The sequence below is a fragment of the Quercus suber genome, unplaced genomic scaffold, assembly GCF_002906115.3.
Source record: "Quercus suber isolate HL8 unplaced genomic scaffold, Cork oak 2.0 scaffold_459, whole genome shotgun sequence".
Taxonomy (NCBI): Eukaryota; Viridiplantae; Streptophyta; class Magnoliopsida; order Fagales; family Fagaceae; genus Quercus; species Quercus suber.
In genome coordinates, this window is record NW_027069910.1 from 122615 (window position 1) to 130028 (window position 7414).

Sequence of the window (7414 nt, forward strand, 5' to 3'; positions counted from 1 at the left end):
AGGGACCGGGTTTGAGCACTTCTACCGTTGAGAGAGTAGATTCAAGCTCAATTAGCCCAGTACAATGAATTTGTAGAAAGCGGGTTCAAAAACTAGGCCCTGGCATGCGAACAACGCCCAATCTGGCATTCACCTCCATCGAAGGCTGGCAGGCCAAGATTACCCTCCAAGGTGTGTCCTCGGAACCGGTCCGAGGAGCTTGACAGTGGTCTCCCTCTCTCCCAAGGGATCGTCCAGGGAAAAGAACCCTCCTAGTTGATCTATTTCTTCCCCTTATATAGCCATTTTTTCACAATCTTTCTCTTCCACTTGTTGATCATCTATGCCCCTCCCTTTTGACTGCCCATCCCATCAGCTGCTTTACCAGCACTCATGTGAGTTGCAGCAACCAAGACTGCCCTATCCAAAGGTCACATCTCCATTAGTGCCGCCAGGGGGTTAGGTGAGCACATTTAGTGTGGAGGTGACAGCTTATTCTGGACTTGCTCCTCCACTTAGTGTTGGTCTCGGTTGGCCGAGGGTAAGGTCATCCTCGGCAGGGTTCCTAGCAACTCAGACTTTCACCCTTCATCCTCGGACGTTCCTTCCTCCTCGGCATGGTCCTTGGGCCGGATGTAAAGTGGGCTGAGGTTGCCAAGTTCTCAGGCCCCACAATACGTTCAATGAAATGTAAGAAATAAATTATTATTATTATTATTAGAGAAAAAATTATTATTATCTACTTCTTTATTTATTTTGCTTTTTTCTCTATTATTCTAAGATAAATAATAAGAAAAATACATGTGCATTGCATGAATTATTGACTAGTATATATAATAACCTAAACTATAGAAACCTAAATTAATTTGTGCATATGTAATTTAAAAGAGTATAAATAACTTATAAAAAAAAGAGAGTATAAATAAGGTAAATACATATATTTGATGTATCCATTAAAATTATATATAGATGGTGCATTAAATTTTTATGGATATTTTTCTAAGATTGTCATAAGAAACAAATGATTTTAGCTACAAAACCAAAAAAAAAAAAAACNACTTGTATTTTATGCATAATATTAATACAACCATACTTTCTACACAATATATTTTTGGGTTAAAAAAAAAGTACTATTAAGAGTTTCCTATCTTACAAGCCATGTAAGCTTACATGAATAATCAACAAAAGTGGTTGGGTTGTTGTATCCCATGGGAGCACGCATAATGTTGTTAGTCTACTACACTAAAAATTTCATAAATGTGTATATCGTCTCAAAACAGTGACATGGTCCACGCCTCAATCCCGCCATCTAAAAACATATATGAATTGATAGTAAATTACTTCTTGTTATGAGATTAATTTAGAGTATCATCAAGGTAAAATCTCTATGCTACTCTCTAATCTTATAGTATATTCTAATTTATGTGATATGTTATTATTTAAATGTTTATTTGAAGATTATTTATTTATCAATTATTGTTCTTAGGAACAACACTTTGTAAGAGCATTCATAGCAAAATTGTCAAAAATTTAGTTTTTACTAACTCAAAAACCTACTTTAACTATTTTAACACATCTCTTTACGTGTTTGTTTCTCAAAAAAAGAATGGATAATTGTCTCACATTGCTTAAGAAAGTGTGTTGTATGTAGTATAACTTGCCACATCCTCCCTCAAAAGTTACCATGGCTTTTGAGTGGAGTTGTGGTGTACATTTATGTTAAAACTCTTTCCCTCTCCCTTGTGTGTGTGTTTGTTTCTCAAAAAAAAAAAAAAAAAAATCCCTTTACAATACACCTTGCATAAAATTCTCTATTTTTTTACCATTTTATTAAATATTATTCTTATTCTTGTTTAATTTTTACTCACTCCTTTTTATCTATCTTCTTCTCTCTCTCTTTCTTTTCTTCACCGCCACACCCATTGCCACTAACCACCACAACCACCATCGTTAAAAAAAAAAAACCCACAACCTACTGCCAACCACTACCACCACCACTAAAAAAAAAAAAAAACCATAAAAATTCAACCACCATGACCCATTCCATATCCAAATATGAGATAAACCCAACCATAAAATCAAATCATTCCAACTAAAAAATCAACACAACCACAAAACCCTCACTGTTTTGAGACGATATACACATTTATGAAATTTTTAGTGTAGTAGACTAACAACATTATGCGTGCTCCCATGGGATACAACAACCCAACCACTTTTGTTGATTATTCATGTAAGCTTACATGGCTTGTAAGATAGGAAACTCTTAATAGTACTTTTTTTTTAACCCAAAAATATATTGTGTAGAAAGTATGGTTGTATTAATATTATGCATAAAATACAAGTTTATAGATCATATTGTAAATAATATTCAATTGACACAAAATTTGAAATGTGTATTAAAAACGTAAAGAGCATGTAATTCAATAGTTAGATTTTAAAATATGTAGTAATGCTTATTTTATTAATGTTATAACCTAATACTACAACTAATTTTGTAACTAAATTTAGTCCAAATTTTATTTAGTCAATATCATTAAGAAATAAAAAATGGCGCATTTGAAATTATTATTATAATTTAATTAATTTATTTATTTTGGTTGAAAGGGGGGGTAAATTGCATTAATATAAACTAGCCATAAAAGGCGAAGTATTGGCCATAAGCCTTAAGAAATACAACCTTGAAGCATCCGAATTTAAAATATTACAAAGTTGTTTCGAATAAGGAAAGTCTAAAACAGCGAAAGTCCCAGCAAAGGAGCAGCCTCCTTTGGCGAGATAATCCGCTCCCCAATTTGCTTCCCGAAAGATATGTCTGATCCTGGCTTGATGAAACATTATAATTTAGTTTCAACAATAACAAAGAAATTGATATAGCCATTAAAGGATAAAAATTAATTTAATCAATTCACTTGAGAAAATAAATTTTAATATTTTTATCAAAATAATCCAACACAACATACCTAAAAAGCAGCCCATGTCATGTCATATAAATTGTACTTCACGTCTTAATTTACATAACGAGGACATTTTTAACAAATCAAATAACGTGACCCCACCATCAATTAGCAAAAGATGCACATGATTGAAAGAATGACAGTTAACCCGACAGTCAACCAACTTTTCTCCTGCATCAAATTCAACAGCCAACAGTAAACACAACCATGTTCGTCAAATTTACAGTATCTTAATTAGTTTATCTCTATCTCTCTGTCTCTGATAAAATAGCAACATATGGAAGACGAGGAACTAGCAAAGTCTCTGCTAGTTACACAACAGCCTGGTATTATCAGAATTAGCAATGGCTTTGGTTCCAATGATGCTGGTGCAAGCGCAAGTGCAAGTGCAAGTGCAAGTGCAAGTGCAAGTGCAAGTGGTGTCACCGCTGTTCTTCTTCTTAGTGCCTTTGTCACTGCTTGTAGCGCCTTCACTGGTGGATTTGTGGTAAGGACAATTGATATACAGCCTCTGGAGAACCTACATGTTGTATACCTCATTTTACACCATGTTCCCGAAATATCGGAATGCATCATTGACTTCTCAAAGTTTATAATACTATAACATTTAACCCTCTATTGTCTACTTTGGGGTTAAGTCTAACGTAATTTGGTATTAAAAAATCAATTTACAATTCCTTCCAAAATAGATACCTTTTGTTTGACTTAATTGAAAAAGTAATGTAGTGAGGTCAAGTGTTAACACAAGTTTTAGTTTAGGAGGCCGATCGTGCATATTGTAGTTTAATGTTGTAAAGTATAAAATGATATATAATTTAGAGTTAGAAAAGTGTAATTTCCCTTATATTTTCTGATCACCAAGTAACTCACGGTAATGAATAATGAGTTCAAATCAAATTGTAGTTTCGGCATATATGTATTAATGAAATTCTGCTTTGTGATTGCTTTGCAGGTGGGGTATTCAGCACCTGCTGAATCAGGAATTATAGCTGATTTGGGCCTTTCTACGGCTGAGGTTCGTAACTAGTTTATTCAGTTCATTGCTATAAATTGTGAACACACACTCACACATGCAACTGCAGAAATGCAACAGAAGAATTGAGGATTTTTTTTTTTTTTTTTTTTTTTAACTTCCCCACCCTCATTTAAAAGTTACCATGTTTTTTGAGTGGAGTTGTAGTTTGCCTTTGTGTTAGAACTCATTTCCCTCTCCCGTGTGTGTATTTGTTCTCCAAAAAAAAAAAATATCTTGATATATTTCAAAATCAAAATTAATACCAGACAATCTCCCTGTCTCTCCATCTATAGTCTCACCTTTCTTTTCTTCATCTTGAATCCTTGATCTTTTTTTTATAAGTTTTCTTTCATTCAATCATTCTTTGCAATTGCTTCACTACCTTCACAGTGGTGGACGGTGTATGCTGCTGCTGTGTGTGGGCATAGCAATCTGAGGTAACCTCTCTCACTTTCCGAAATTTTCATGAAGATGGAATGGTATGGCTTGTGATAACCGATAAGTGTTGGCATTTTATTCTTTTTTTTTTTTTTTAATTTGCACACTACCCATTGCACAGTTGATAAGACAGCACACTGCACGCTACATATTAGCTAATAGCAATATAGCCCAATCCACAGGCCCCACACATTATCACTAAAGACACTAAGAGTCCATTTAGATACAGTTGAAGACTGAAAACTGAAAATTGAAAAATACTGTCGCAAAATAATTTTTAAATATGTGAATAGTACCGTGAGATCCATTTTTAATAAAAAAGTTACTGAAAAGTGAAATTTGTGAGTCTGTGAACTGTAAAATTTGTGTTGAAAAGTGAAAAAAGTCAAACTTTGCGACTACTGTTCATGAATAGTGCATGAACAATAGCCGTGTTTGTCTCTCAAACAAGTGCCAAAGAAAAAAAAAAAAAAAAAAAAAAAAAAAAAAAAAGGTCAAACGCAACGCGCTGGGTTTTCAGCCCAAGCCCAACGAGCACTAAAACTACGTTTGGATAGAGCTTAGAATGGTCGGCGTTTAGAGTTAGGCGTTTTAAACAGTGGGACCAATGACAACTATGCATACAGCAGATCAGACAATTTTTTGAGTCTCACACGACACTATTCATATTTAAAAATTATTTTGTTACAGTGTTTTGAATAATAAGATTTCAGTTTTCAGCAATAAACGGTATCTAAACACACCAGTGTGCATTTGGCTCCAGCTTAAAAAGCCAGCTTATTTTACTATTCAGCTAATTTTTTACTACTATTCATAGGTCTCACTGTACTTTTTGGTACTATTCATGGGTCTCACTGCATTATTTCAACTAACTTTTACCTTTATCTACAATACTTTTAGCAAAAAGTTTTCAGTTTCAGTAAAATAATCGAATCTCAAACAGACCCTAACTCAACCACTGTTACACTGTACACACATAGGCACACGCTATCCCACTCATTGTACCGTATCTTTTACTTTTACTTTATCAATTATTACTAATTTACTATAAGTTATCACACCAATTGATAATTTGATATATATCATATCAACCCATTTGTATTATAGTAATACTAAATTATTAAACCATTTAATAAATTAATTTTTAGAAGAACTTAAATACAAAATTTTAATTAGTAATTTTGCATCTCAAAAAGTAAGAAAAATGGATTTTAAATAAAAAATAAAAAAATTCAATAAATATTATTTAATTAATATTTAAATAAAAAGGTCTAATTAAAATTTTCGCCTTAAGCTCCCACAGTTGTTGAGCATGCTAAAGTGGACAAAATATGGTTGTCCCATGTCCCAAGAATTTTAGTTTTATTGATCTGAATGCCAATAATTGTGCTTACAACACGACCACCAGTGAATGAGAGTAATTCTTAGGTACTTTCAAAGCATGGAAAATAATGCTCTCTTCTCTCACATTCATAATAGAGTCCATTTATTAAATTTTATGGTAGAGTCCACCATGAATGTGAGAAAAGAGAATATCATTTCTCCATATTCTGAGAGTACTTAATTAAGAATTTTTCGAGGAAGGAACTGCAAGAAACCACAAAGGTGCTGATAATGAGAATAACTATGCCACTGGAATCACTTAGCCTAACAACAGCACTAACACTGCTACTATTACCAATGTCACTACCACCATGGTTATTGCTATTGCATATATTTTCAAGCTCTTGTTCAGGGGCGGCCCAACATTATTTGGGGTCTAAGGCGAAAAATTTATGTACATTTTTTAATATGTAAATTTTAATTAAGCAAAAGTATTCAATACTAATCAAATCTAGGTTAATTTGATACATTAAATACATAATTTGACCAACTAAACTAATGTTAATTTCATATAGAGAATTGAATATCATAGTTTAACCATAAATATTAATAAAATAAAAATAAAAATATATTATGATTAAAAAAATACTTTATTTTGGATATACAACAATTCATAGTTAAGTAAAGTTAAAATCTAATTTTTAATTTTATTTCTTCTTTTTAAAAAAGGGATATAAATATTATTTAGTGTGTGGCATTGTAGGATATCAATTTACAAAAATTAAAGTCTCAGACTATTAGGGGAGATTAATCTATAATTGATGATTTAACACATTTGCAATATTTTTTTGAAACATTTTAGAGTTTCAATTGGGTTAGGGTTCTATTGATCTCGTACATTAAGAGTCTTAATAGAAATGAAAAGGAAAAATGTGTTTAAAGCATTATAAGATGTTTACAATATGATGTGATATTGACTCTTAATGATGAAATTCATCAATACCTAACTAATGAATATTTAAATCACTTTTTTGTGATTAGTAACATGGCAATTTGTTAGCTAATCGTAAAATTTATAGTATACTTATCGTCACTAATAAAAAAATGCACAACCTTTAAAATATATATATATATATATATATTTTATAAAAATTTGGGCCATTAGTCATTGGAAGTGGGGCCTTTTTCCCTAAGGAGAATTTTATTTGGGGTGGGGCCTTAGGCCTAGGCCTTGGGCCGGCCTTGCTCTTGTTTTACAGTTAGGGGCTTTGTCACTAGTTTTTTCTCCACATTTGCTTTCTTGGAATACAGACTGAGCAAAGAATAGTGGAAAAGAAATTCTCTGTGTCTGTAGCACCAGGGAGATTCTGACTTTAAAAGAATATTTATTGAGAGAGATATTTGTCATGTGCTCTTATTGAATGGTAATAATTAAGACCTGTAACTATCAAGCTTGTAACTTTATAAAAATAGGAAACAGGATAATTATTCTGCTTCTCATGTGAGAGGAGAAGTATTACTCCTAGAAAATTGCAAATTTGTATTCAAGTGATATCTTTATACTAATGCTATCAGTACCATTTCTGTGGGTGTTCCAAATTTGTCAATGGTACAAGATAATTAATTGAAAAATACTGTTAATTTTTATCTTGCCCTTTCAGTCAAAAAGGCATTCCTTGATATGGAAACTGCATATTGCAGT

At 32.4% G+C, this 7414-nt stretch overlaps 1 pseudogene; it reads left to right on the forward strand.

Annotated features, from left to right (window-relative positions):
• The first annotated feature begins 3102 nt into the window (after positions 1–3102).
• LOC112037173 (sugar transporter ERD6-like 5) overlaps positions 3103–7414 on the forward strand; it is a 26069-nt pseudogene continuing 21757 nt past the window's right edge.